We start from the raw sequence: 8,494 nt of genomic DNA, 5'->3' as shown, positions 1-8,494 counted from the left end.
GAGAAAGGAAAGGAGAGGAGGGAAGGAAGGAAATAAAGGAGGAAGGAAAGAAGTAAACAAAGAAGGAAGGGAAGGAGGGAAGGCAGAAGAAAGGTAAAAAAGGAAGGGAGCAAGAGAGACAGAGGATAAAAGGAAAAATAGTTATTATTGCTGAGGGCTTAAATAATTGATATCTGGTGATGAGAACAGATCCAACAGAAATTTAAACATTGATGAAAAATATTGGTCCTATTCTCATTAAGTTCATACAGTGATGGAACTTAGATTTAATGTGTCTAGTCTAATAACTGAAATTTTCAAAGTTCTTTCTTTTGGTCATGCCTCCTCTCTAGTCTCTTATTCTTCAGCAATATTGTGGTCAAAACATTTAAATATGTAAATAAAAATCACTGGGAACAATTCTAAAATGGACTAGCTTGATAAATTTCCCCAACAATGCATGATTGCATTACTGCAGAATTCTTTACTACTGTAGACTACTCTTCTACTGTGTAACTCCTGTTCTTCTATATTGCCTTCTGGCATTAATTTAGCTGGAGATTCAATGATGACAATGTCTTGACACTGCTAAGATTAATGACTCAATAATTTTCAAGACAAGACAAATGTGACGCTAAATTGATTGCATTAATTGTCTTTTTGAGATCCTGGTGGAGTTTCTTCTTGTAAAGCATTGTCCTGGGGTATATCTTGGGTGATTACATCAAGGGTGGTCTATTTTACAGTTTCCTTGAAGTCATTATCACATTGACATTTTTTTATTTTATTTAATAAGATATCTTAGACACAAGCTAGATGCTTGGGCCAAATGATGAATGAATGAATGAATGAATGAATGAATGAATGAACAGTGAGGTAAAACCTCAAAGAGATCTCAGAGTTTTAGGTAGGAGGTTTTTCCAATTACAGAGTTCTACACAGATGTTAATGTAATTTTTCTCTTAACCTTTGTATTCATTAGAATACAAAGGAAAGGGGTGGCTAGGTGGCACAGTGGATAAAGCACCAGCCCTGGAGTCAGGAGTACCTGGGTTCAAATCCAGTCTCAGACACTTAATAATTACCTAGCTGTGTGGCCTTGGGCAAGCCACTTAACCCCATTTGCCTTGCAAAAAACTCAAAAAAAAATTGCAAAGGAAACATGTCAATATAGACATTTTTCTTGCTTGGGGCTTAAATGGAGAATAAAGTTCTATTTTGAAATTGGACTGAATTTGTTAATATGGTAGACTCTGTGCTGGGAGTTGGGTCTACAATGAAAAAATTGAAATACTCCTTACCTTATGAAGTTTACATTCTATATACTATACAATATCTTAAATATTGTGTATACATCATAGTTAATATTTTTGTAGAACTTTAAAGATTTGCAAAGCACTTAATAAATATGATCACATTTTACTGGGGCAGCTAGGTGGTGCAGTAAGGGGAAGCTAGGTGGTACAGTGGGGAGCAGCTAGGTAGTGCAGTGGATAAAGCACCAGCCCTGGAGTCAGGAATACCTGGGTTCAAATCCAGTCTCAGACACTTAATAATTACCTAGCTGTGTGGCCTTGGGCAAGCCACTTAACCCCATTTGCCTTGCAAAAACCTAAAAAATAAAACAAAACACATTTTACAAGTTAATTTTGAAAGGCAGTTTACTAGTAGCAGAGAATGATATTTGAGTTTTGAAGAAAACAAGGGGCTTTAAGAAGTGAAGTGAGGAGGCAATATATTACTTAGAAACATGGGAAATGGACACACCAAAGTCACAAAGATGTTAACTTCTGTTTACAAGGAACAAGAAGATCAGACTAGAACGAAAAATAATGCATAAGAAATTTAAGCTTGAGTAAGTTTGTAAAGGACTTTAAATGCCAAAGCAGAGTTTATATTTGATACTAAGGTAATAGTCAGCCATTACAGTTTATTGAGTGGAGGAGTGAAATGGTCAGACCAGCATTTAAATAAATCATTTTGATAGCTTTGCAGATGGTAGATTGGAGAGAAGAGAGACTTAAATCAGGTAGTCCAATTAAAGAGCTATTTCAGTAGACCAGGAGATAAATGATGAGGACCTGAATGAAGGTTATAACTATTTAAGTAATGAAAAGGGGTTGAACATTAGAACTGTCATTAGAAGAACCAATAAGACTTAGTTACTAACTGATTATATAAGGTGAATGGACATGAAATGTTAAGTATAACAGTGAGCTTATGAATATGGGAGACTAAAAGTATGATGGTGCTCTTGACAAAGATAGGGAATTTGGAGAAAGGGTGAGTTTGGAAATATGTTATCTTTCAGACTTGTCCAGTTTGAGATATCTATAGGATATCCATTTTCAGAGTCAATTGAAAAGCATATGAGACATGATAAAAGAAATCAATCTGTATTAGTGCAATGGAAATGACTAATGGTTTAGGCAATTTGAAAGGATATAGGTCTATATAGTTTAGCAAAGATTGATCATTATTGTAAATTCCTGACTTGTCTTCTAGTTATCAATCAGCAAGTAAAGTTATTATGAAGCATCAGAAAAATTAAGCATTACAAAAATAATTACCTGGTACCCATCCATTATGTTCAAAGCACTGCCCCAAGTTCTGTGAGAGATACAGACACAGATAAGATATAGACCCTTGTCTGAATCTCACTCCTAGTAAATAGCTGACACCAGATTTAAATTCCTGATTCCAAGCCCAGCCAGCACTCTCCCTGCTATGCGCTTATTTACTTGGAGTGAATAATGACCACATTATATTTGAAGATATATTTTTTAATTTATTTGTTTTCAAGGCAATGGGGTTAAGTGACTTGCCCAACATCATACAAATAGGTAATAATAGGTAATTATTAAATGTCTAAGGCCAGATTTGAACTCAAATCCTGACTCCAGGACTGTGCCACTTAAGTGACCCTGTTTGAAAATATCTTAAGTCAGGAAGATCTGTGTCCAAATTTGATCTCAGAAATATACTAGCTGTATGATGGGGTAAGTGACTTAACCTATGGTTACTCCAATTTCTTTATCTCTAAAAAGGAGATAATAATAACAACTATGTCACAGGGGTTATTGTGATCATCAAATGAGACAGTATTTGTAAAATGTCCTTTAAATCTTAAAGGACTATATAAATATGAGCCAGAACCTTGCTATTAACTAATCAGTATGATTTAACACTGCATGAGAGATAACATTTTGGGCATGGTATCTGGAAGAACTGTATTAGAATTCTGCCTCTGGCATTTATAAGCTATCTGACCTTAGATGAGTCACCTAGCGTCTTTAAGCCTCAGTTTCCTTATCTTCAAAAAAAGGAAGAAATTGAATTAGATAGTCCCCAAGGATCAATTTCAGTTATTAATCTATAATCCTATGTTACAAAAAAAGAAAATTTTGGTACTGGAAGTTTACAGTCTTTGAAACCAAACTGTCCATGAATCCTCATGCATTATGTCCTGAAGTCATATTTTCAAGGTGTTACCTCATCAGAAGAATTTTTGATTAGAATAAGACTTATAATGGTACCAGATCCACTAGAAAGATTATCTGGAATGTTAGCATCTTAATTCATACACTACTTACACTAAAGCATTCAAGTCATTCCAGATGTTTAAAGAGTACAAATTTTATACAGTATCTCCCCTTTTCTATGGCATAAAATTATATTTGATTTACTCATAAATACCAATTACTTATGAGAATTACAATTGCCATCATTGACATTGTCTCCCTCCATTCTTTCACTGCCCAGTCCCCCCTTTTGTAAATTACTGCTTTTCATTTAGACTATTCCTAAGTGATTCAATTAGTAAGATTAATTGGCGATTGATATTGGGGCTACTAAGTCAGTGTAACACAAAGAAAATAGATGGAACTGGATCTGAATATCTCCAAATTCCCTTCCAGCTCCAAATTTGTATTATAGATTTAGATCTGAAAGGGACCTTAGAGACTATCTAATCCAGCCCTCTCACTTTACATAAAAAGAAACTTGTAAATTCAGAATTTAAACGATGTGGTCTGGGTTACCCAGCTATTAAGCGTCTAAGATGGAATTCTAGTTCTAGTCCTCTTAGCTCCTCATTCCATGACCCATCTACTTCCATAAGAAGTTTCTGATCCTCTGAGAACCATTTTCTTTCTCTTCTTAGGAATAGATATTCTAGTCTATATCTTATAGTGGTCTTCAAGAGTACCTGTATTAGGAGAGAGTTTTTACTAGAGCATCTCTAAGACCAAGTCCAACTCAGATACCCTATGATTCTTTATTATTACATAATGAATGCCACATAAGTAGTAAACAAAAGTTCAAGAATAGTATAAAAATAGTATACCTCAGCCCCCTAGTAACAAATCAAACTGTTACTTTCTCTAAAGTCCTCTGCTCTGGGATGTTGCCTGGTTCTCTTGATTGGATCTACTGTGTTCGTATTCTGGACTTCACTTAGATAACTCCATCTTCTTGTCCCTGTATGGGTGCCATATGTTGAGTCCCTTTCTGGACTCCCTCAATCTTTCCCCAGGTGAGCACTGAAGGGGTGGGAGACAAGAGAGACAAGAAAGATAAGTTCTTCTTATATACCAAGGTCTACATATACTCTGTTTATTCACCAAGTGCTTAAATATCCTTTCCAGTCTCTAATCCACTCCCACTTGTGAGGCAATTAGTAAAATAAGACACTTTTGCTCAAGGACACCAGGTGATGATAGTTTACAGTGCTCCCACACACAGCAGTCCCTAACACAGGATAGGACCTTTTGGCACTAAATCATCATTTTTTTAAGGCTTTTGCAAGGCAAATGGGGTTAAGTGGCTTGCCAAAGGCCACACAGCTAGATAATTATTGTTTGAGACCAGATTTGAACCCAGGTCCTGCTGACTCCAGGGCCAGTGCATTATCCACTGCACCACCTAGCTGCCCCCACTAAATCATCTTAAAGTCCTTTTTGACTCTAAATCCTATCAACCCTATCATCTGGATTACAAATGTAATTAATGTTATGAAATTTACATCTCACATTAATTTTCTTATGAGGTGACAAAATTGCATAGTATATATATATATATATATATATATATATATATATATGTATATATAGACTTAGGAAGATCTGGGTTCTAATCATACATTAATCACTAATCACATGGCCCTAGGTAAACCACTTAATCCCCATTAGCCTCAATTTCTTCTCATCTGTCAAATGGAAGAAAATAATTATCTACCTCATAAGTTATTGTGAAGAATCAATAAGATAATTGGGTTAAAAAGCACAGTATATTGGTTACTTGACATGGCATCAGAAAGATCTGAGATCTAATTCAGTCTCAGACATCTATTGCTATGTGACTTTGGGCAAGTTACTTAACCTCTGTCTGCATCTGTTTCCTCATCCAAAATGCAGAAAAAAATAGAAACAATTTTCATAATATTTTATAACGCTTTGCCAACATTAAATATTGTTGTTATTATTGTATATTGGTTGAATTGTTTTATTTTATCTAAAATTTTCACCAGTCATAACTACTACAAATGTAAGATCATCTCTATTGTCAGAAGATGAAGGAATATCATAAAAATCTCTCTAAACTCCAGCATTTTAGAGAAGATGAAGTCTTCCAGGACAGGATAGAAGGACAAATAAAAGTTGGCAGCCAGAAAAGAAAAGACTCTCAAAGGATGGGGAAAGTCAAAGCCAGCATCAAGAGGCTGGTGAGTAGAAGAATGTGACATAGAAGAGAATGAAAAGGAAAAGAAAATCCTCACCAGAAGCTCTGTAAAACATCATTAGTCTGTGATAGTGTGAATATGTACCTTTGAGAGCAGTAGAAGGATCATGTCTTATGATCCTTTGTATCTCCACCAAAATCATTTACATATGGGTACTCAATAAATGTTTGTGAAGAAATGAATGAATGAGCATTCATAGGAACTGTAAGAAATGAGAGGTCAAATAGGGATAGAAACTGTTCTTATGATTTCACTGGTAAAGGATTCATAGGTAAGAAGTCCTTCTACTAATTTAGGTCAGCATCTTTCTTATACCTTATAGTCTTGTGAGATTATATAATATCATATATCATACATCATATATCATATATCATATACCATATATTATATACCCTGACAAATTAAAAGACTTCCTCAGAATCACATAACCTCTCTCTCTCTCTCTCTCTCTCTCTCTCTCTCTCTCTCTCTCTCTCTATATATATATATATATATATATATATATATATATATATATATCAGACAAGCCTTGTACCTCAATGTTCCTGCTAAGCAGTTAAGTAGCTTTGCTGAGTATATGTAGTGTCTATTGCTAGATCCATATGACAAAGAAAAGAAAATAAGCAGGGAAGATTTTTTCATCCATCTAGAGCCTTTTACCATTTTAAACTCATACCCTCAATGCATCTCAAGGGAACTTGCCACTTTGTAAAGATAAATGAAGAAAGTGGTGGGAGATAAAGTATCTTCAAATACTGGTGTACCTTGATAGCATCATTTTCTTTGGGAACACTAGAAGAATATGAAGAGAGACTGTTAAAAATGTTGACTCAGGGGGAAAAAAAACAAATTACTAAATTGTTAAGTGTCATTTTGTAGAGCCTCTGTCAGGTATGTGGGTCACAATGTATCAGATATAGAGAAGATGAAAGCCCTCCTGACTTGGCCACAAGGAGCCTATGAGATCTGAAAATCTGTTCCTATAAGTATTCAATAGTAATTATTATTACTATTGAAAAATATATTTAGGGGTGGCTAGGTGGCACAGTGGATAGAGCATGGGCCCTGGAGTCAGGAGTACCTGAGTTCAAATCCAGCCTCAGAAACTTAGTAATTATCTAGCTGTGTGGCCTTGGGCAAGCCACTTAACCACATTTTGCCTTGCAAAAAATCCTAAATGTCACTATTGCTAAATGACTGGATGACTACATGAATGATTGAAGTGATTCAGAAGCAGAAAAACAAGAAACAAAAAATTGTGACACGTAGATGTGGACTAGCTTTATTTCAGCTGCCTGATATGGATCAGTGGTGAATCCTTTCTGTTGTGTTGGTTGTGTTCACCCTCAAGAAAACATTCCATCTGTTCATCCTCCTTTTTCTCACAATATAACTATTTTTTAAAGGTTAACAAAACATCAAAACAAAAAAACAAAAGTAATTTTTCATCATTGTCTTTATTTCTTTTCAACCTCAGCTGATTCTTTCTACTTCTTTTTATAGGACCATGCCATGTTTCTAGATTCATTCTCTGTCCCTTTGCCTTGTTTCTATCTTCTAAACAATTTTTAATGTGTTTGGTGAATTTCCTGTAACACACACCAATTTTTTCAAATACCATTTTTTCTCTTCTTATAATCGTTTCCTTTTGTGTATTCAGAATTTTATTCTTGACTATCTCCCCAAATAATTTTCCCTATAGCATTATAGTCCATACGATCCTAAGTATTTTTTCTCTGAACCATTGAAAATCAATTTCTCTAAAATTTAAGATGCATATCAGAATATCCCTAGGTTTTTTCTTTTATCAAAGTTTTATCAAAATCTGGGATGAATAATCATTTCCCCGTTTTTCTTCATTTTTTTCATCAGTTCCCTTGATATTCTTAAGCTTTTTTTGCTTCACATGAATTTTGTTGCAATTTTTTCTACATTAGTAAAATAGAATTTGGTAGTTTGATTGGTATGGCACTGAATAAGTAATTTGATTTGAGTAGAATTGTCATTTTTACTATAGTAGCTTGACCTAACCATGAACAACTGACATTTTTCCAATTGTAAGTATCTGACTTTATTCATGTGAAAAATGCTTTGCAATTGTGTTCATACAGTTTCCTGGGTTTTTCTTGGAAGAGAGATTCTCAAATATTTAATGTTCTCTGCAATTTAATTTTGCGATTTAATTGCAATTTGCAAAATTTGCAATTTAATTGCCTAAAATATTTAATGTTGTCTAAATGGGATTTTTTCTTTCTATCTCTTGCTTTTGGACTTTGTTGTTCATATTTAGAAATGCTGATGATTTATGTGGGCTTATTTTATATCCTGCTACTTTGCTGAATTTGTTCATTGTTTCAAGTAGTTTTTTAGATGATTTTCTTGGGTTCTCTACATATACCATCATATCATCTGCCAATTTCCCCCATTTAAGGAGGATTAAATCAAGAATAGAATTTCTCCTTGTTGTTTCCTTTACCTATTAAAAGATTAAATTGTCATTAAGGCAAGTCAAGAAGTCTGTTAGCACTGAAGAGTCCATTGGTATGGGGGGGGGAGTAAGTTATACATACTCACATGAATGTTACTTTCAGTAAGATATGGAAAGATATTTCTAGAATTTCCTCTTCTACAAAGAAAATTTTAATTCTTGCCATCAGGGAAGCAATAGATTAGTCAAAAAGGCCTGCCACTCTGAATGTCAGAAAAAAAATGTGCTAAACTATAATTCTGTCTATGCACTCCTCTAAATATCATTTGTCTGAAGAAAATAACTTT

This window comes from Macrotis lagotis, chromosome 2 (assembly GCF_037893015.1).
Source record: "Macrotis lagotis isolate mMagLag1 chromosome 2, bilby.v1.9.chrom.fasta, whole genome shotgun sequence".
Taxonomy (NCBI): Eukaryota; Metazoa; Chordata; class Mammalia; order Peramelemorphia; family Peramelidae; genus Macrotis; species Macrotis lagotis.
The sequence above is the reverse complement of the archived record's forward strand: the minus strand, read 5'-3'. Positions refer to the sequence as shown.